Below are 23503 nucleotides of genomic sequence, written 5' to 3'. Positions count from 1 at the left end.
GGGCCAGACACAGGCATAGGCAAAGCATGGGCAAACCAGGTGGCCACCCGGGGCCTGGACAGAAAAGGGGCCCCAAAATGGTAATTTTTTAATTACTATTATCATTATCTCTGGCGAAGGGGGACCCAATACTGAAAGTTCGCCATAAGTCTAGGTATGGTGCTGATGGGTCATGAAACAAAGGGTTGAGACTGCAAAGTAAAGTAGAAAGAGAGATTTGTGGGGCCAGGAGCCTTAAGAAGAAACAGAGTGATGCTGGGGGAAAATAAAGGAGAAAGGAGAGACTAAAAATGTGGAAGTGACTCCAGGGATAGAAAGAGAAGAGGACAAGAGACATCAGGACTGCAGAGGAAGCTCTGCAGTTTGATCTGCTGCCCTGATTGATGAATAACATTTTGCTTTCTTAATCTCTTCTGCAAATTGACTGGGCATTCTGCTTTTTAATTCCCGTCCTAGCTAACTGTGCCGTATTAAGTGTGGTCAGACAGTCACCATATTGTACCTCAAAGGCGGCTGCATTGAAATGATGGATGCTGTGATCTTTGATAGTATGTATACCAACCTTTTCAGTTTGGAAAGCATGTTGGTATCCTTTGGGATATACAGTTCTATACAAATGGCTGCTATATTATCATCTGTTAAAGCATAATCCTATGAAAAAATCAATACCAGGTGCCATGCTGTTCAGGATAGGAAATGTCTGTTAGGTGAAGGACACATCATTCCTTACTCACAGACAGTCTGTTGGATCATGAAGCATGTTTGTAAATGGTAAGTAAATTAAAGAACCAATTCATTACTAATAATTACACAACAATAAGGTAAAACTCTTTAAAATAAATACCTAATAGGCGTGTAAACCTACCAGCAGAAAATACTCTGAGGGCAATGAATGGCAAAATTCAGTAGAAAACTGTGGCTTATAGGAACAGATGTTTTAAATGAATGCTTTCAGTGCACTGAACTAAAATATAATTCATACACAATCAGCAGACTTATAGATAGGCTTCCAACAGCTCACACTCCTTAAATACTTATACAAGCAACACTGTTTTGGTTCACCTAGGGTTCTTATATGGAGTTAATCAATAAGCATAAGCAAATAGACCATTTTACTTATCAAGCTTTTCCAAATGAATATCCCAAATATTTTTCTAAGCACAACCATCTAATTTCCATTATTTTCATCTCCTTTTACCTTAGCTAGATCAATTATACCTGATATAATAGTTAATCAACATACACTGAGAAAATCATATAGTCTACATTTATATGACTAATGGGAAAAAATAAATGCTGAATTCAACTTGTCATTTAAATGCCTTTCCAAATTTAAATCAAACTGCATCCTGTATTTGTCTGAAAGATTGTAGCTTTTCATATAAAACAAATAATTGATTTAAATGGATATTTTATTTATCCCACCAACCATGGTATTTTTATATGCCCCTTCTCCATAGTATCTGTTTTTCATACTCTAATTGCTTTGTGAAATCTCCCACTCTCCTTCAGAATATTTCCATTTCCCTCTTCTCTCCTGTGTGTGCATGGAGTACAGCAATGCAATTTGACACTTTTCATTTTGCCTCTTGGGGAGGCTGAACTTGAGGCCAACTGGAGATTTTATTTAGTTGAAAGATGTACCGTGTACATAGAGAGCTTTCACATCAATCCAGTATGTTCAGAGAGTGATCAAAAGCTTCAGTGTCTGATCTGACACAGGCTAGGATTAAATTTGGGCTATACATTTTTGGGTGCAAGGATTATTAAGGAAAGAAATATAAGGAGACTGAGAAAAAAGCAGCACTTTTGTAATAGTTTATTTGACAGTTAGCCCAGTGTGTGTGAATTATCAACCCCCAATCCCATGCAATAATCAGACACATGGAAATTAAGCTAATTTTTTATTCCTCAACAGCTGTAATAATACCTTAGGGGAGGAAAATCAAAATACTACAAAAGTGCTGAGTCATGAAGATGAATGAAACATCTGACTCATTCTTTTTCCAGCAGCTCTAATCAAAAGCCTGTCATCAAATTATTTATCTAATGTATATGTTGTAATGGCCCATTGTAGTTTCTATTTTCTATACCCTATTGTTTTAGGATGAGATGAAAGGACTTAAAAATTGCAAATGTTTCTCTCCTTAGATGTAAGAGCATAAATCACTGGTAATACTGAGTTCTCTGCCTCATATTGATTCTTTCGTGAACTAAGCCAGATGGGTTCAGATATGAGCATGATCTAATATTCCCCTTAGCTTGATTTATAGATTTCTTTGTGCATTACCTGACCATAAATGAGTCTTGCGTTATTTCTTGTGTGCCTGTCAAATTAAAGAAAAATATTCTTGTTGACCTTTAAACTTGGGAGAAAAAAAATGAGTCAGAGACATTTTGCTGCATGTATTACAGTGATCTGAGCTCTTACATGCCAATTAAGAATGTGTGATTATGAAAGAGGTCTAGTAATTTGTGTTGTGTGTAATGATTTCATTTTCCTGTAAAGCACGCAGTAGACATGGGGATGTCAGCATAAGCTACACTGCAAATAATCCTGAAAAAGAAAATAAGAAGAGAACAATTTGGTACAATTTATTCCTTAATTTACAAAAAATGAGTACTGATTGCAAGAACTGAATGTTTTTCTAGAAGGAAATAATGTTCTTTAAAATGCAAGTACAGCAAGAAAAAATACAGCAATGACTGCTATGCTTTCAGAAGGTATTAATAACATTAGATAGTATGTATTAGGAAGCGTGTTCTGACCCCAGAGACATGGTCTGTGAATAAAGTGAGTTTAGTAAGTATGAAAAAGAATAAAGAAAGTAGCATAAAACTGATCGTTTAGGTCCAGTCCTGCACTACAGGCTCATAGCCAGACTCCTGGTGAAGACTTCCTACTGAAGACAGCATTTTTCTTGAGCAAAGAGCCCAGGACCAGACCAAATGGACTGATTTCAAAATAAAGACCTGGGACATTTTGCTTTAATTTTTAATAGTTCAGTCTGTAGACTAAGGCCTATTCTCTGTGTGTGATTAAGGCTCTTAGCTGTCACATCCATGCTTCAAAAAGGAATATAACTAGTCATTCCCCAGGTTTTGACTTGTCTATAATATATATATATTCTTGAACTTGTCTAGGAACCCAGCATCTCTCTTGATCTATTAAATTACCTTTTTGGGGAAAGGACAGTGTTGTCTTTTCTCGCCTACAGAAGCAGTGTGGATGTTTAAGATGCACCAATTCAGTATATGTGTGCTTGTATGTTTATGAAAGACATATTGCTGATATTTATCTTTTTGGACACTTTGTTCTAATGGTTTGTTCTTGTTTATTTTTATAACAATGTCTTCAATCCCTTACTGAGAACAGGACTCCATTATACTTAGGAATGGTGCATATTAAGTGAATGAGACCATCCCTGCCCAAAAGAGTTTGAAGCCTAACAAGACAGATAAAGGTCACGTCTACACTGTGCCGTTATTACTTAGCAGTAGTTCGTTACTACTGTGCAGTAGCATCGCATCACGGTTTGCGCTCCCCACGGCTACTGCACAGTAGCAACAAGCTCAGTGCTACTGCGCAGTAATGTTTCCTGTAGATGTGGCCAAAGGGTAGGAGAATAGAAATATGATTTTATAAATGGGAAACTGAAGGGCAAAAAGACTAAGACCGTGACTCAACAAGGAACTTAACTAGGAAATCCCTTTCTGCACTTGGGCAGTCCCATTGACTGCAGCAGGATTTCTAATGTGTTTAAAGTTATGGATACTTTTCTGCACCTTAAATTAATTAGAGCCAAAGAAACTACACTTCAGGTCACACTGATACCTGTAGAAGAGCCATAAACTGAATCCTAGTCCAGTGCTATCCTATTGCTCTACAGTGATTACAAAATCCCTTCTTCACAAGGATTTCAGAACATTTTACAAACTAACCAAGGAAACCATGCAACATGCTGCTGCTGGAAGTAACTAATATCTCAGATGAGGAAACTGACCTGTCTTGAACTAGGAACCATTTGTAATTTAGCCAAATAGAACTGTAAGAACTGGCTTCACTAAATCCACAGAAGTGATGCAGCGTCAACCCTCTATTCATGATCCTACCATGTAATGCTTTTTTTATTCCCCCACTGTGAATAAATCTGACATAGGCTCTTCTTTCTCCCATGACTGGCTCCTTAAGAAAGATACAGCCCTGACTGCCTGTACTAATGGTGCCTGAAGGAACACATTTTCTCCAGGTATGATGTGGGAAATTCATCTTTTAATCCTCAAACTTCTTCTTTCAGTTAATGTATATGGAAGGTGTAGTGGCAGTAAATCAAAATGAACAATTCGCAATGGTTTCCCTTCTTCTTTTGGCTGTGATTCATAATTGTATCTCAACATCTGGGCTAAAGATGCTGCTCAGAACTCCCTTTCATCTCCTCCAGACTCTATGGAGGAGGTGGGTCGAATTCCTCTTCTCCAGTTCTTCTCAACATATCAGTGGGCACTGAGTGTCCTTTATTCTGAACAACTTTTTTCAGATAATCTTACCTAGAAATTTCACATGTGATGATTCTTTAAATGTTGTTTGTAATTACTGTAGGACAGAAGTCAAAGTTCAGTGCTAGACATGTAAAAACAGGTTAAACACAGGAGGATGCAATAATCATACAGATCAGCTAGTAGAAATCTAAATCATAAAGACATATGGGCTGACCCAAGGCCCACAGAAATGTGTGGGAAGACTCCCAGTGATTTTGATGGGATTTAGATAAGGTCTGTATTCTTTCAGACTAATAGAAAAGAGAAGAAAGAGGAAGGGAGAGCTTTCAAGATGCAACAAAACCAAAGACTTCAGACAACTTCAAGCCCGTGACAGTATAGAGTTTTCATTCTGTGAGACTGTATCCAGTACTTTCATTCATTCTCTCAGAAGCCTCTTGAGAATTTGGTATCTTTTAAATTCTGATCCCTTGAATCAGATTTCAGAGCAACACTCTCGTCATTGGACTGTTTAAACATCCTCAAGTTACTTCAGACCTCCAGTTTTTATAAATTAAAAGGCATTTGATTGTCTGTCCCCTTTTTTCTAACACATTCAAAATGCATTTGTTCTCCAGCATTTTATGTGCAAGTACAATTACACTGGAAGGGTAGTTGGTCATTTCCAGTCTGCAGACAATAAGATCTCAAATATCTGGTCAATAGTATTCTTCTTAAAAGAGAAAACAACAAATCACATCTTAAGACCTGTGTGTGAATGATGTTTTATTTGTCGACTGTTTGATGCAAAAATGTAGATCATCTTTCATTTATTTCCTTTCCTGAACTCTGTAATTAATAAAAAAAGGTTGTGATTCTCTCTAGGATTCCAGCATTCCTCAAGTTTAGAGTGAACCTAAATACTGTAATTCTATAGATTTTCTCAGAAACTTCCTCTCCTTTACCCTTTAGTGATGCATTAAGTGTCCATAAAATCCCCTATTTCAGAATTAATCATCTCTAGCAGAAAACAGAAGATAAATAAAAAGCCTGGAACTTTTCATTAAGAATTGGAGCACAATCCTCTTTCCTAAGTTACTGAGGCAATGTAGGACCTTGCATACCAGGATAATGCCCTTTAAGGGCAATAGTTTATGCTCTGTAGGTCACCTGAACACTGAACATAAATATGTGACACAGCATTCTGTCCTTCGCAAGGAACCAAAGAATAGATCTTTCCACCATAGGCTTCTCTGTGCATCCACCTTTACAGTAATAAGCATTAAATCCTCCTCCTTGTCCAAGGTATCCTTGATAAAATGTACATATACCTGTGATAAGATAAAAAATAACTTTCTTAATCTAACTGAAACTTCCACTTTGAGAAAGTTTATTCTTTATGTTCATCACCTCCGCAAACAGTACCTTAAGTAAAATTACCACTTGTCCCAAAGTACGGCTGGAAAACCCTTTGTTATATCCTAATCAGCTTCCTGATACGTGTCACTGTTTGAAAGAAGGGAGAGGAGGCAGCCAGCTGTTCCTAAAGATGTCCAAGAGGTAACACAGTGTGCCTCTTGCCTTCTGCCCTAGCAGAATACCACTGCACATGAGACAAGAGTGAAGGTATGACAAGAGGAATTCAGAGCCTTCTGAGCTTTGGAAACAGTCTAGATGGGCTTGGGAGAACGTCGTTTCCACCTGTAGCTACAAAAGAGTCAGAGAAAGATTTTTCTTCTCCTCCTGAGAAGAACAGGGATGAAGGTACACTGGAACTAGTTTTCTGTTGCCTATATACCACCCAGGATTTTCATGTCTTTTTTGTCTGCTTTCCATGCAGCATACTGTAACAAAAGCAGCTGTATTTTTAAATACCACTGCATATAGAAACCAAAAAAAAAATTAGAATATAATGCCCAGCATATGCCAGAACATCGTGGGAAATTTTCACAGACAGACATACTTCCTGAGCCCTGGCCAGAGATCTCCCAAGCAATGTGAGTGATTAACATCTATTTAGAAATGGACAAATTTGGAAAGATCAATGATGATTAAAAAGAAAATGTCATTAAAGAGGACAGCACAGACCAATATGCATCCAGTAGTTGTTAACACCTTTGCTGAGAAAATTAAAGGAAAGTCATCTTTGGATGCATATTTGAAACATTGTGACTTTAATTATTAACTAAAAGACAGAGGTGATAAATTAACCATTTCCCTGGTGAATTCTATGCAGTGAGAATGACTATTAATTTGAAAGGCAGTCGAATATGCTTGGTATAGTTCAGGAAAGTTGGGTGTTAGTTTTTCAGGTGAATAGGTTATTTGCCAGAAATTGCACTTTCAGAGTGATTGGAACTGTTGCGAGTTTGCATCCTATTCAGTAAACGGTTCAAACTGACAAGTAGGGAAAAGGCAAAACCTTTAATTTTGAACAACAGTTATTTTTCATTTTGAAAAGCTAGTTTGAGAGAAAAAATAAATTAAAAAACATTTAAATGTTAAAAAAAAATACCCAAACCAACTGAAACGCTTCATCTACAGGAAAAGATTGATTTGGGTAGAATTTCCTACTGGAAAGTCTAAACAACACATTCTGGTTTGGTTACAAATATCAATCCAATCTAAGTGGCTGGGCAGCCTGGTCTGGAAGGGGGAAAAGTTGAGCTCTCGGGATGCACTGTGCTGGCCCACCCAAAGGGAGAGAGTCCAGGATAAAATGTTTCAGTTCAGGAAAGACATTGATGTTTTGTTTGGTCAAAAATTTCCTGATGGAACATTTTAAACATTCTCATATTGGCTATTTTTAAATTTAGTTCTCAAATTGAATATTTTATAAATAAATCCTGGAATTTCCCATAGGCTAAAAATTCTGTTTTTCATCGTCAAAATAACCACTACAGAATCCGGGACTCATGACAGATTGAGAGACTGGCAAGGTAAACATGATTTTCATAGCCCCCTTATATGTGCCAGGTGTAATATATTTAGCGAAACCCATTCCAAAGGCACTTGGGGAAGGCACCATTGCAGACCTGACCAATTGTTTTCTTAAGGCAATAAAGTCAGCTCTGGCCACTGGTATTAAAGGGAGTTGGTTGTGTCTATACAGCTTATGAAACAAGTGCCCCCAGCTTGGGAGATGGTGCTGAACAACTAGTAAAAAGACAACACGCCCTGGAAAATACTGCAGAAAGACTGGACCAGAGGTAAAGGACAGAATATACAGATGAAAACCAGAGGCTGTAGTAGTAGCAAGGACCATGGATTATGCCCAGGACAAAAGATAGAAGTGGTTCAGAGGGGTTGTTTTCAGTTGAGTGGGGTGTAGCCTGTGGCATGAGTCTCACAGCCCTTTAGTGCCCTGGACTGGGACCCAATGGTACAGAGGGGCCCAGGGGCACTTCTCTAAACAGGAGCTGAGATATGAAGGATACTCTTCCAAATTCAGAAAAAAATTGTCACAGCAAGTAAGAAATAGAATCAAGAGTCCTGGCTTTACTCTAACCTCACTTCCTTTCATTAGTACATTGGCACTAGAATGAGAGAGCACCTTAATAAATTTTCATTGCAAAACTTAATTCTGGATAAAAAAGAGTTTTTACAGAATAACCAGTCACAAAAAAACCTTCTCATGATAAGAAAATGTAGATGACACTGGCAATTCCATGTAGACTTAGATAAGTGACTATCATGCAGAGCTTCGGTGCAAATGCACTTAGAAATATTGCATGTATTTCTAGTTCTCAGGGGGAAGAAATGAAAAACAGAGGAGGACAAGGATACGTGGATTACAGAGTAAGACATATGTGAAGAGTCTGAGAAAGCTAAATTCAGAGTCTGGTAACAGAGAAAACTCAGGGGGAGCACGATCACAGTCTATAAATACCTTCCAGGTAACAATAGAAATGAAGGAAGGGAATTATTCACAGTCTCAGAAAATTGTAGGACAGAGAGCAATGGCCTGAAGCTAAGAAATGAAAAGTTTAGGCTAGATATTAAGAAAAAAAAGTTCAAACAAAAAAGAGCAACAGGGTAGTTTAATAGGCTAGCAGGGAAAGTGGTCAATGCATCTTCATTCTAGTCTGATATAACACACTAGTTATGACGTCACTAAAAACAGAGGTGAGCAGTATAGTGAAATGCAAGGGCCTTTGACTAAATTAGTAAAGTGATTTTTTCTGGTCCTATGGCCTACACATGTCACAGAGGTATTATGAAGAGGGATCAGAAGGCTAGGGCTGTCCCTAGCAGGGTGAATTAGGGCAACCCCTCCCCCTGCCCCCAGGCCCTGCACACCCCTAGGGATGGCTCTGCACAAGGCAGATCTACTTTTCAAAACTATACCATCTTCCTTTTCATAATCATCTAATTTACTTGTTTTCTTATCCATCATTTACATCCTCATGACTACATTTTTTCCCCATCTTACTCTGTTTTGCTTTTTCCCAATAATCTGAAGACATCACGAGAATCAGAGGAATTAGTGGAAGATTGGCTGTTCTGACAGCATTGATGGGAGGGATTGGAAGAATCATTTTTAAAAATCACTAAGGATGAGTAGACAGACTTACATTTGTTACAAATACATGACAGTAACATAAAAACAAATTGAAACCCTTTGCCTTTCCTTAGACCACGTGAGAAGCCAGCTTTAGCTAGACAGATGGGATGCTTTCTTTGGAGGAGCTTTCCAATTTTGACCAAGTGAGTAACATTTTTTGAACTCAAGTCTGTCATGTTCATTGTGCAAATTCTCCTTGACAGTGTTATGCAGTCCTTAGAAATGAAATGGAACCTATTCAGCCAGACCTATGGCAGAACTATACTGATTCTCAGGCTGTTGTCCTAGACAACTTCATAATACAGACCAAGCTATCACATAATAAATGCTAATGATTTTATCTTCCACCAACAATGTGGTATTCACTAGCTTAAGCTAGTGTAGGAGGAGCTAGGCAGAGAACTCAACTCCCCATGCAAAATAATACACAGTAGTTGCATCTACACAAGATGCTTTACTGCAAAGTAGTGTAGATTACTCAGTGTGGTAGTGCACCTTTGGGTGCTTACCACTTTAAGGGCTGGAGACAGGCAGCCAGCAGATGCCTGATTAGGGCAGCCATTTTAGGGACAAGCTTATATAGAGGGAGGCAGCAGTTTGTTGCCGGCTGCTGTGAGGGAGATATCAGCCAGTGGAGCTATAGCTCAGGAACATCCTGGAGGTAAGGGCAGGAGCTATGGGGATGGCTTGGAGGCTGCTGGTTCTGGGCATGACCTAAAACTACACCCTGCTGGGGCTCTCTGTGATGGGACATCCCCCCAAGAATACCAGACTGATTACTCCCCTCGGTGAAAGGCAGGTAGGGGCATCTTAACTCGGCCCCCACCATCTGGTGGGTAGTTGTGAGAACTGTGGGAGTAGTGGGGCTGGGCATGCCCACTAGTAGGCACCTGAGCCTAGCAGGGACAAAGGGTCTTGGAGGGGGCTGTGTTGTTGGGGAGAGTTATGGTGAGGGGCTTCACAGAGTAGGGTGCTAAAAGGGCACTTGAAGAACTGTGTGTGTGGGGAATAGAGCAGGGTTTCTGAGGCGGGCTTGAAGGGCTTCACCAGCAGGGTACTGAGTCGGGCTGCAAGAGTGGCCTGAAGGACTGTACATGGGCCAACCCCCCCGCCTCCCCGAGTGAGAACGGAGTCAAGGGGTCTGATGAGGGGCCTGGGACAGAGTTAGCCTGGTATTTGGCATAAGGCCAGGTCATGTAGAATAGGAAACCTTAAGGGAACCAAAGGGCTGTCTGTGTCCTACTGGAGTGCAAGTAGTAAAGCCTGAAGGCCCAAAGGGGCTGCTCATGGGGAGCAAGGCCGGTGGAGTATGGCCCAATAATATGTGGTATGGTCGAGGCACCTGTGAGAGGGAGGGTGGAGTGAGTGTGTGCGGGAATGGAGCCCAGTGGTGGACTGATTCTGAGAGTCTGGGCAGCCTGCCCTAGGCAGGTGGGTGGGCTGACTTGTGATTTGGCTCTGAGTTTTCCCCTATTACACTGAGCAGTAAATATGTGCATCTACACACGTGCATGCTTACTGCACAGTAAACCTTACTAATTTTGAGTAAATTGCACTTGCGGGTAGCCAAGAAGCAAATTTTCTCACGATCAGTAATGGTGCAGTAGCACTCGTGTAGATGCCTGTCACAGGGCTCAGGCTGGGAGACCCTACCCCTGCATGTGTAGATGCCTGCCTAGGAGAATTTATTTGGGTTTAATCATGAGTAAACTGATCCTGAATCAAATGCATCTATGACTGGTTAACTGGGCGCATCTACACATGCATCTCCAGCTTAAATTTACTGCACAGTAAGTGCAGTATAGGCTGGTGTCTACACATGAAGGCAACCTGGGACTAAATTTAGTCCCAGGTCAGAGCAGATTGCCATGTATCCCTGTGGCCCAGCCCCTGGCCACATGGCTGCCAGCCCTTGGGACTAACTTTAGTCCCAGGTTGAAGCCAGAGCCAGCTGCTAGCACTTGGAACTAACTTTTGTCCCAAGTTAAAGCCAAGGATCCCCTAGTGGCTGGGCAGACTCAGCAGGAGGCCCCCCTGGGTTACTGTGCAGTAACATGTCTACATGTGCATTACTGTGCAGTAACTAACTGGGTGTACATTTGATACCTGCAAAATGCAGGTATCAAATTTATGCTCAAGTTGTCATAAGTCACCTTATTTACTGTGTAGTATAGGCATGCACGTGTAGATGTGCGCCCAGTAACTGAAATTACTGTGCAGTAAATGTTCCTTTGGGTCTGTTCCATCCTCCAGAGCTGTCATGCAGCCTGCAGGTCTCCCCATGGGTCCAAAAATTTGATGATGGGGAGCACTGCCAGCGTTCCCCTGCTGACAAATCTCCAGACTTCTGCAGAGCCCTGTAGGCTAGATAGCCCCAGATGTTGCAGGGCAGCATGGGGCTGTATGGTGGCCACATAGGGCACCATGTCTTGATCATGATAAGCAGGAGCTCAGTGCCAGCACATCAGGGCCTTATCCCCATGCACAGGGATTCAATCCAGCCTGTGGACAAGCCCTGTTCCACTTGTTGGACCCACAGGGCCAAAACATTGAGAACCACTGGCTTATACCACAAATACTGTGCCAGAATGAATACCTGGCATACAGCACATATGTACACTCTTCTTGCCTCCAAAATAACAGCCACTAAAAGAATGGCTGCACTCCTATCCCAGTGGTGAAAAGCACATCAACTGGCTGATGATTGATTATCTGTACCTCAGAGAGCTGTACTTCTTTTTCTGAAGAGAAGAATAATACATACTGTCCCTAACATGCCAGGAGAAGACAGAGTTAAGACGAGATCCTAGGTGACACTCATGCTGGCCCCTCCTTGAAAGGATGTCTGCAAAGAGCTGAGTGGTTTTTTTTTTGGATGCCTCTAGGGATGTGCCTGCAAAATGAGCTCCCAGTGATCTAATAGGTTTTACTTTTTCCAAGTTTCCAACAGTCTATGAATGCCGCCCATTTGTTTCTTTAATATATTTTCTTAAAGGAAAAATGCAAGAGCTGTTAAATGTGATTTTCCTATATCTTTAACATGAATAAGGAATTTCTGAAGTGTCAGCACTGCACACTGAAAAAGTTAAGTTAATTTTTATTTATCTTATAAAATGTTAGTTTTGCAATGACATAAAAAGTTCTTAATCACATTAAAAGGCATCGTGGATCTATAGTGATTTCAAGCTAAGGATTGCCTAATCTTCTTGCATCTGGTCCTGAGGGCTTTTGAGCAGTACCTCATCCACTTGCATTCTGCAGAAGCAAGGCTAAGTGTCTAGTTAATGTAGCAGTACTCTATTGCATCAGAGCTGATGTACCCAGCCCACCAGGCTACTGACAGGCCACCAAAATTTGAGTGGCATGGCAGGGTGGGACAGAGGGAAGAATGGCATGCTGGAGAATCTGGGACCCTTAAGCCCCAGCGTTCATGGTTATAGGCAACAGAGGGTGAGTAAAGGCGCACACCATCCCAGTCACCCTCTCCTTTACTCATTGCCACCACCACAGCCTCAGCTTGTTGGCTGCTGGCCCTGCTGCCACCACCATTGCCCTGTCCCCTGTGCTGAACCTGGAGCTGCAGCTGTCACTGGCATTTGCTCTAGCACCGTAGGGATGCAGCTGGGTGCCTGGGACACCAGGCAGGTGTGATCCAGTGGCCATCGCAATCATGATTGGAATCGTGTGTCTGCTAGCAGCAGTTGCTTTTTTTTTTTTTAACCCCACTCCCCACCAGGTGGCACCTGGGGTGGTGACCCCATTGGCCCCACCCTAGTTATGCCACTGGTGCTGGAGCTACTGCCCTGGCACAAAATGTGTTGGCAGCAACAGCTCCAACTCCAGCTCCGGCATGGGGCACGTGTGAAAGTTGGAACTGAGGCTGCCACTGGAGCCACTCTATGCCCTAGACTGAATCCAGCCCGCTGAGAACCTCACGGTCCAGACCTAGCCCTCAAGGAGTCCCAGAGTCCAGATTTAGCCTGGGTCAGTAGATGAGTTTGACCCTCCTGCTCTAATATACTCACAGTAGATGACACAAGTGAGGTTTTTCAAAGAGTTCCAATAGAAATCCGTGCTTCCACTGACTTCCCAGTAAAAGCAAAGTTAGGCTAATGTTGAGTACTTTTGAAAACCTCATTATACTTTCTTAAAAAAATCTGAAGTTACATGCAAAATCTCAGTTGAACATAAAGCCTATTTAACTGAAGTAACTATAGCCATTCTAAAGACATAACTCTGTTACTATCTATAATATATGGAATATTCAAGGCACAATGACTTCTCTCAATTACACAATTTTTCAATTAAAAAATGTTTTATGTTACAATTTAAGTTGGAGTCTCCGCTGGGCATGGTCACACTCTTTCATGGAAAGCTAGAGCATGCTATAAATAATAATAATGGCAATAATAATGTTGCACCATAATTTAACCATTTTTTTTTAAACTGCATGTTCACATAATTTTTCAAATGATTTGTGAGCATAAGTACATACAGTACAGCAGCTGATTGGAGATCTGCAATTATAGTTGTTTTGTGGATATTTCCACAAAATGCCTTTGGCTAACATAATTTAAACCTCTTCATAAATACATTCCATGCTTTAAAGCTAGCTAATATATTTTGTCACTGAGCAACAATATTTAGTTTTTTACTTGCTTTAGTGTAAAACGGCAAATGAGTAATGTTAGTTACCTGCCATCCACTTTCACATAGGACTGCAGCGGTATTCATCTGGATCTGTGTGTTTATTGAGCAATGTCCTGTTGTTATGATTTGCCAGCTGGGGAAGCTGGAGAGGATTCTGTGATGGCATTTTTTTTACACAGATTTAAGCTTGGTGTGTGAACTTAAGAAATCTACCCAGAGTTAAGGTTCCAAGGTCACAGCCAGAATCAGGAAGGAGAACTATAAATTACAAAGCGCTGGACTGCAGCCAAGCCCATGGGAAGCTACATTTAGCATATCATTCTCTAAGCAGCAGGATGAAACCTTAACTCCCTTTCAGACAGCATTTGAATGGAATTTGTTATAAGAACATTCTGATTGAAATATCACCAATTGACTTTCCGGGACAACTCTGAAATGGATTGCAATCACGCATAGGGGGGTAGAGGATAGCCTCTTCAGCTATCCCAAAATTATGATGAGGAGGATGATATAGCCCCATAAAATATTTATGAAAACTAGATGAATCTCTGTGCTAGCTACATGCTGATATTATAACAGAGACTTCAGATAAACTCCTAGCATTAGCCTAAACTCAGATTTATCTCAACATAAACTAAAAGATGGAACAACAAGCTGACACTTGTATTGTGAAGTCAAAGCACTGCACTGAAGGTTAATGCTGAGACAGACAGTTAAACCAATATGAGTAATGTGATGGTGATTTTTGATATAACAGTAGTACATACAGACCACTTTCAGGACTGAGGGGCCCATTACCAGGCACTTACATTGATTAGAGAGACTTAATAAAAAGGTATGCTGTTTGGGGCAAGGACGCCTTTTTGTTATATGTATGTACAGGGTGTAACTAAATGGAAACCAGAGCTTGTAAAGATAACCCCATCCCAATATATTAAATACAAATATTAATATTTTGTTTTAATGGGGAAAATTAATTTCAGGAGGGTAAGGTAGAGGCAGAGGGAAAGAATAGGACTAGTTCACTCAGACAGATCTTAGACATCTAGCTGATACAGAGAGGTTGGAACTTTTTTTTAAAATCATAACTGTTCATCTAAACACTATTCAGCACACTGAACATGGAAACTAAATTTAGGAGGAAAACTACACCATGGAATTAAGATGATCTGAATAACTTATTAACAGAAACAACAGCATGAAGCAGGTTGCAGGTCAGCTTCTGCGGGAACAGGTAATTTTTCCTGTCTGTTTGGTTATGGATTGCTTTTTGAAGAAACAAAAAAAAATGGAATTGCCATATTAAAAATGGATACCTAGCTGCTTAACCCTGGCACTGGAATGAACTTTGCCTAGCTCTGGTGACTGCTGACATCTGGACTGAATGAAGTGAACGCTTGCAATCTGAAGTGATGGATATAAATGCTATACATGGAATAATACTACATGGTCATTTTATAACCTGTTGAAGTGCATAGGTTTCAGTCATTGCTGAATGGAATAGCATCATCGGTCTACCAATTTCAAAAATCAATATAATACATTTTCACTCCCTAGAAACTAAGGAGTTGTATTTTCTGTACCTTTGTTTTCATTAATGCAACCTGCAACCTTTACTGAAGTGGATAATTACTATTCTCTCCTTTACTTAAATTAACTGACTCCCATGACAGGATTGTATAAGTGACAACTGAAGGTCAGGCCCTAAGAGATTTTACCAAGGTCCTGCTGGTTTTGGCAGCATGGAGAACAAAATCAGGTCTCCAGGCTATGAAACTTGTATTGTAATTACAAAAGCATCCTCCATCCCTTTCCCCCAACACTAAGATTTGGACCTGAGATTAAGCAAGGCTTCTTTATAACTGAGAGTGAAAGGCCATATCTGGGGGGTTTGATATACATTTCAAATTAAGCATTTCAAGGGAGGTGGTGTAATTGTCAAGTCCGCATATTTAATAGACTTTTGGCTATAAACATTCTAAGAAAAGTGCCTAGTTAATATCACTTTGACAGGAAATTGGCACAGTACTGAGCTCCGATGCATCAAATTAGCATTGATCCACAAAATGTTACTGAAAGGTTTCTTAAATCTGCCAAGTTTTTCAAATCAATTCTGGAGAAAAGGGCTTGTTTTATTTTTTTTTTTCAAAGTTTGATAAACCTTTCAAACTGTCTATCATGAGACTACAGACCTTTTCAGCCTTTTGCTTTAGAAATATTAATTCTTCTCAAACTTGTTTTACCATCCACATTCCATAATAATCATTTTGCTTTTAAAATGCTGCCTGTCACTGTATATGTTTTAAAGCCACTTTCTTTCTTCGAGTTCACTGACTTAGAACTTCAGAGTGAGCAGATCCAAACAGAGGTGCTTATTCAGCTGGTCAGCTGGCTTTCTGAAGGGAGTACATACTGAACATCCTGGAGTGGAGGTGCTTTGTAATAATAGCTTCCGGCTAGAATTTAAGGAACTGGCATTGACCCATAAAGTCCTAAATGGCTTTGGTCCTGGCAGACTAAGTGATTGTCCCTCTCCCTGTGTGATATTAATACAGCTGTGATCAGCACAGGCAATAATGCTGGAACATCCTCAATAAATACTAGAGAGCTGGCAGCCAAACTCTCTCTGTGACAGGTTCACAACTTGCTCTTGTTCCTGTTTGGTCCATCAGAGACTGGGTTTGTTTACCACCCTGGCATACTGTAAAGCCCACTTTATTCTTGTGCTTTCTATCAGTGTGTTGGCTGAGGTTGTACATGGATGGCACTTGTGTGTGATATTAATCTTGGTGGAGGAGGAATTACGCTATATGGTCCTGGTTGGTTTTATACTGCTTTGTTGGTTGTTTGTATTTTGCTCTATGGGGTGGATGGTAATAGTATGAGCTTCAATGTAGATAAATGCACCTGGGGAGAAGGAATCCACAGCATACATACAAGCTGGGGAGCTCCCCCCTTGAGAGCACAAAGGCGGAGAGGGATCTTGGAGTCATTACTGACTCCAAGATGAACATGAACCGCCAATGCCAGACCACAGCCAGCAAAGCCAACCACACTTTGTCGTGCATCCAAAGATGCATCTCAGGCCGGTCCAGAGAGGTGATCCTCCCCCTCTATGCGACATTGGTCCGGTCTCAATTGGAGTACTGCGTCCAGTTCTGGGCGCTGCACTTTAAGAAGGATGTTGCCTGCCTGGAGAGGGTTCAGAGGAGGGCCACCAGCTTGGTAGGCCCTATGAGGAGAGGCTGAGGGACGTGAACCTGTTCAGTCTCAGCAAACAGCAGGAGATCAGCAGCAAATAGGAAGAGTCCTATTCCCCGCAGCAGAACCTGGGGTGACAAAGAATAATGGCCAGAAGCTGCTGGAGAATAGGTTCAGGTTAGAGATTAGGAGGCACTATTTCACTGTTAGGGTGGCTAGGATCTGGAACCAACTTCCCACGGAAGTGGTCCTCGCTCCTACCTTGCGTAAATTCAAAAAGAGGTTGGATGAACACCTCTCTGGGTTTGTGTGATCCCAATGTGTGCTCTGGCCAGTGGCGGAGGGCCAGACTAGATGATCTATTTAGGTCCCTTCTGACCACTAACTACTATGAGACTATGAAATATGGTTTCTTTAATGACAATGTGTTTAATTCTTCACAGAACTAAGGGCAATGGCAGGAGCCGTGCAAACTGAAATGAAATAAATATGATAAAGTATTGACATTTTTCTGCATAGTCCCAAATGGATCTTGATCTAGATAGAAGAACAAAAGATTACAAAACCCGTCGCCTACATTGAAATGTAAGAGCCTGCTAAATGTTTTGCCAGCAGTATTCAGCTAACAATAAAGGTGAGAGGCTCCTGAATTTGGTCCTTTCTGCCTGAGCCATGAAAAGTGAATACATTTTAGAATATCTGAATGGTCTGTTTTAACCATTATTGTTTTTATTATGGGATGGTGAGGCTGCTTTAAGAGGTGTACTGGCAATCAAAACATGTAAAGTAGTGTAGCCAGCCACAGACCCCTGTGCTATGGGATCTCCTGGTGGAACAATGCCCCTACAGCAGGTCATATACGAGGGATTCCTAAACCGCTCTACATACCACTGGTGATCTGTGAGGCTATTATAAATGCTTCATGGATCACACCAGAGCCTATGTTCCTTTTATTTTGTTTTCACTTAAACATTTGCCTTAATTAAGGTTTGATGTTAAGGGTACCTGGTAGTCCATGAGAAATTTTGAGGGTTGACAGTTTGTTGGCCCAAAAATGTAGGAAACGCTGCGCTATAGCATTCTCCCTCCCAGCTATCTCTATACGCCATTACACTTTGGTGCATTTGTGCTGGGAGGAACTAAACTAGTATGCAGTCAGCCGAGGACTGGAGGGTGGTAAAGGTGTTTTAATGAGATTTTGCATCCCCTCTTTGCTGTGCTATGGGGTCCTCAGCAGAAGCTGTGGACCTGAATTTTAATAGTAATAGTTTGTGGACCTGAATTTTAATAGTAATAGTTACAACTGGGATAAGACCCAGCTTCCCTGTCTGTCTGCAAAATTCGTTCCAAAATGAATTTGTTCTTAATGTGTTTTGTCTTGCTGTCAATACCCCCAATGATGTCAGTGGCCTCAGAACTATTCATTTGTGACTATCCTCACCAAAAACCCTGTAAAAATTAGGAAAGTAGTAGGAAGAAATGGTGTTCTTCCCTTGGCTCATTTGAAGGCAGAAAAATATAAGCTTCTGCTTGATGACTAAGGTTCACATGCTCATTATTTCTATCAGTTAGAATTCTGTTAATCACTGTACTGTTCCATCCTATAGCATGAATTCACTTCAAGCTGTGAAATTCACCATTTTTACCATGACTAATTTGAAATCTGTCACCTTCCTTCGTGGTTTGCTTTGCACCCTAGTTAAGCATCTCTTCATTGATTTAAAAAAAACCCCCTGAGATATGTCTCCTGTAGCTGAGCTGATACAACTTTATTTTTCTCCTTCCTTCCATGTACACTTAAAAGCTGTGATTCCCGAGTCGCTTTTTATACCACTAATGTAAACTGATGAGGAAACCATCTTTGGGTGGATTTGCACACAGTAAGCTTTACCTTCTTTCATTACAAACTGTATGCTAGTTTCAAACCTGCTCCACTGGAGTCAAAGGCAGGCTTTAATACTAGTTTTGGTTAATGCAATATAATGGGTCCAAATCTGATCTTATCACCATAGTATATTTCTGACCAGGTGTTTGCAACAGTTGTTCGGAAACTGTTTTCCATTTGCTTGGCTATTTCTATATATATCATAATGTATATATTTCACACTGTTTATATTTGAAACTGCTGGTAATATTAAATACTACCCAAATATAATGTACACCCTATCCTGTAAAATAATATACTAGCAACTGTTTAGCTTGTTTATAAGCTACACTACTAATCTTTTATTTGCTTAAATTATGGACAAGATCTTGCATGCATTTCTCTTGAGGAACTTGCAATTATTGGGGCCTATATTCTAATTTGTTAAGTGGTTGGTTAATGTGTTATAGAAGTTGATAAATTCTCAATGTGTTAATTCTTTGTTGGAGAAATAGTTACTCCATCCATATTGGTATTCATAATTTACAGCCTCTTACAAATCCAGCGAACCATTATTTTAGTATTTTTCTCATAAATAGTATGATAAATGCTCTTTTTTTTAAGATGGGTTGGAATGGTATAATGGATGTACAACAACATAGTGGCCTACTCTTGCCAAAGTAGAGTTTTGACATGAACTTCAGTAGGAATGTGGTTTGGCCCTAATGTTCTTAACCATTACATAAATCCAGAGCAAATGTAATGATTTTGTGGTATACAAGATCCTATGGCCTCTGAGGAAAGCTAAACATAAACATGCGTACTTTCCACACTCTGTCCTTTTTATTTTAATTTTTCTTCCCCTTGGTCTGATCCTATGATATATTTTCTTTCTAGTTTCACTTTTTCTTTCTCAGGTGAGTAAAATCAAATAAATAAATCAAATAAGCAGGATTTCCAAGAGGATGGGTTGACAACTCTCTGAGAATTCCTAGCTGCAATGAGATGCTCATCATAAACCTAAGGTTTAGGGTCATCTCTGGTTAATATTCATTTTTACTTTTCAACCAGCCATCTATAAACCTGAGAGCCAAGCCCTGCCTCTAGTATAGCAGCTGGTAGTATACAGTTGGACTTTTAAAAGAAAAGGACTTGGTCCGAATGCTGAGCCAGTCATAAGACAACCTATGCCCTTCTCTACACACAATAAGTTAAACACAGCGGCATCTTATTTCAGGCTATTTACTTCCCCACCACTGTATACTAATCACCAGACAGCAATAAAAGCTTTTACAGTGCCATCCTGTTTGTGATCAGCAGAAACATAAAAAGCATGTTAGCCAATTGATTTCTGGCATTAATTGTGAGTGAGGAACAGTACACTGAGTAGATATAAATTTTTCAGTCAGGAAAATTCAATTGTAGTATTTTAGAAGTGATTCTGGAAGGTACTCAAATGAGCCCAATAAACACTCTCTTTTCAAATACCATAAGGTAAAGAGTAGTTACTGAACCTTCTTAGTTTGATTAGCCCACATAAACATAAAGATTTGAATAATGTTTAAAAAGCTGCATTCTCTTGGCAGTCTGCAATTAGTAAATGTTCAGTACTGAAATGCAACAAATATGCATGAAATTTCCCAAGTCTCAGTTTGGTTACAAGATTTAAAAGGCATATCAAAGTCCTTCTCCATATGGAGCCCATGTACAACTCAGATTCCAGAGGTCATTTAATGGCAGCTCGGACCTTTCACGTCCCATTCACTGGGGGGGAAATCAAAATCCACTGTTTCATTTTACAGCTCTGGTGATTTATAAATAAGTCATCTACACTGCTGATTGATGTCCCCACATAAATAATTAAGTGTTGACCTTATGTTATGGCACTTTCTAAATTTTGAAACTAATGCTCAGAAAAGAGACTTTCCACCAGATAAACAAGGATGATACAAAATTGGCTTGGTGACAAAAGTTTCCTTATACCAACCTGCATTTAATTTAACTTCATTCTGTATTTAATTTGACCAGATTATTATTATCATTAGTGGATTATTATCCGTAATTTCTGGAGCAGAGTACACCCTAAATTTAACTGATGGGGGGGGGTGAAAGTTTGCTCTATTAAAACAAAATTCAGACTAGATTTCTAAAAGCGCAGCTTCAACACCACTTCTCCAAATGGTTGTCATCTACTTCGGGTACTTTATGTCTTTTGTTTGAAAACGTATCTTGCCCGGCAGCACAATTCCAGTGACCGGGCGGGCGCCGTCACTGTGGTCACCCGGGCCAGGTAGCAGGTGTCAGCAAAAGTTGAATTCAGAAGCTCATGAATTCAAACGAGGAGCTTAACAGTTGTCCACACCAACGAGAGCTCCTGTGCCCCGCTCTTGGGCGGGGGAAAGAAAACCCCGGGGCCATGAAAGGGATTTATGAGCAGCCAGTCACTTCACAAAGCGACATCTTTTCCAGATAAACCCGAGCGAGCTCTCCCGGCACCAGGCGCTGACAGACACGGCCGGTTCAGCCGCCACCGGCCCCGTGTCTAACGTGAGGGGGCTTCGCGCTGAGGTGCTGCCCCTCGCTGGGAAGCGCTGCGAGCCCTGCTCCTCCCGCTAACTTCAATACGCCCGCCTGCTCGCGCAAACGAGGCGCATCTCTGAGTGCCTTGCTCCTGAAGCCGCAGCAGCCGGAGGAAGAAAACTATATTTATACAACCCCCCCCCACAACTTTCTGGGACTTTCCTACACGGGCACAAAACCAGTCAGCGGACTGGAAGCTCCCCGCTCCCCCGGGGGGGGGCGCAGCCGGGACCGCGCACGCACACGCAGGCGGCTCGTGGCTCCCCGCGCCGGGGGCGTCCTTCCCGGGGAAGTTTGCGAGGGCTGGAGCCGCGGAAGGGGTAGGGGAGGGGGCGGCTCGGCCGGCGGGTGCTTCCGCGCCCGCGGAGCCGACTTGGCCAAGTTCGCGCCGCTCCGCGCCGGGGCCGCACTCACCTGAGCCGGCAGCGCCTCCCCGCGGCCGGGCCGCCCTCAGCGCATCCTCCCGCGGCGCAGCCCTGCCTCGCTCTGCCCGGCTCCGGCGCGGCTGCAGCTGCGGCGGCGGCTCCTCCCCGTCCGGCCTGCGGGGGGGAACTAGGTGGGGAGGAGGCGCGGGCCCGGGAGAAGGGGCCGCCCCCCGCTCCCCTCCCCGCCCCTGCCGGCGAGGGATGCTCCTGCCTCCCGGCGCGGCTCCGCCATGGCAACCCCGGCGCCCGCGCCGGCACGTGGGGCCGCCCCGCCCGCCCGCTAATGCAGATCCCGTGAAGTCAAGTCGGGCTCCCCGGGGGACAGGCGCAGGGCACGGGCGTCTTTCTTGCTTCGCCCCCCGCATCCTCGCGGCCGGAGGCGGGCGCGAACCTGTGGAGGAGGCTCCCCCCGCGCCGCGCCGCGCCGCGCCTTCCCCAGCCGGGGATTTTTCCGTGGAAAGTTTGGCAGGGCTCCGCCGTGGGAGCAGGGCCGGCCTCGGACCGGGACGCTTCCAGCCCTCATAAAGGAGTGCGGCAGCGGCGTCCTTAGATGTCCGGGAGGGAAACCCCCCGTTTTGGTCCGAGGAAGGGGTGGGCACCTGCTTCTTCCCTCTCCCTCACTGCAGAGTCCAGCCTCTCTCCGCCCTTTGCTAAACCCTGGGGTGGGAAGAAGATGAAGAACTCAGACTTGCCCTCCCAGCAAAATAAATAAATAAATAAAAGGATGCTCTTGGGAAGCCCAGGGGGCAGGTGCTAGGGGCACCTGGGGACCAAATCGAGACCCCCGGGTGGGCCGGGGACCAAGGGGGCTGTGCCTGGAAGCTGAATTGTGACTTGGACGAAGAGCCCGCAAGCAGGGTAGCTCTTGCACTCTCTGCTGGTTGCTTTTCCACCCTAAGCGATTGCCAGACTTTTTCTGCACGTTTGTACTGCAGCATCACCCGTCTAATGCCACGCAAAATGACTGTCTGGAAACACTAGGCAGGGCTCCCAGGGTGGCCCGCGGGGGCTTCCACTGTCTGCACCCAAAGTGGCCGCCTGCATTAAAGCAGAATCTGGAAGGCTGGAGCTGCACTGAACAGGGCCCGGAAAGCACCACTCCGCTGCAGGAGTCCGCTCTGCTGGCCCTCTCCCCAGCTTGTAAGGATGGAGGATCCCAAGAGCAAACCTTTGTGATCCTTGGCCCCTCAGCAAAGTGCCAGGGGGAGAGTGACAGAAGATAAGGCCTTGCTTGGGACCATTGGAGCTTTTGTAGGCTGTCCTTTTAGGCATCACTAATGAGCAAAGAAAAGTGGGGACGGGGGGCAGGTAAAAGAAACATGGCCAGCAGGCAAGGGCTGCAGGTACTTATTACCATATCCCGTAAGCTACTGCATTGCTCTTAACTTGCACATCCTGGAGGTAACAGAAACATCCCTGCTACCTGGCATCGGAGGCACATATTGTAGCGAGGGACTGTTGATATGGGGTCCTGAGCTGCCTTGAAAAATAAGCGTGGTACGAAATAAACAGTATGGAAGAGCAACGCTCAGGTGATGGTTGCAGCACCAGTAGTGTCAAGGTGCTGACATGAATCAAGGTGAAAAAAAAAGACATGCCTGAATAAATTTGCATGCACCCGAAAGCTTGTGGATAGATCCAGGTATGTCATGCATGAAGTAAGTGTGCCATTTACCCCCTGTTCAGATTAACTGCACTCAGTCTGTTCCTTGGCACTAATAATACCTGCTTAGTGGGAAT

The 23503-nt window shown here is 42.6% G+C and overlaps 1 protein-coding gene across 2 annotated transcripts in view; it reads right to left on the bottom strand.

The window, feature by feature from the left end:
• The window catches only part of CHST8 (carbohydrate sulfotransferase 8), a 278209-nt gene extending 256344 nt beyond the window's left edge, over positions 1-21865 (bottom strand). Inside the window, exon 1 of one of the 2 annotated variants that reach the window (XM_019535853.1) lies at positions 21753-21865. The gene's annotated coding sequence lies outside the window, so the exon portion shown is untranslated. Of the gene's footprint in view, positions 1-13738; positions 13825-21752 lie in introns of those variants that run through there. The other variant, XM_019535854.1, reaches the window with a different exon arrangement.
• Positions 21866-23503: the final 1638 nt, after the last annotated feature.

The sequence above is a fragment of the Crocodylus porosus genome, unplaced genomic scaffold, assembly GCF_001723895.1.
Source record: "Crocodylus porosus isolate Cpor-Errol unplaced genomic scaffold, CroPor_comp1, whole genome shotgun sequence".
NCBI lineage: Eukaryota > Metazoa > Chordata > Crocodylia > Crocodylidae > Crocodylus > Crocodylus porosus.
The sequence above is the reverse complement of the archived record's forward strand: the minus strand, read 5'-3'. Positions and strand labels throughout refer to the sequence as shown.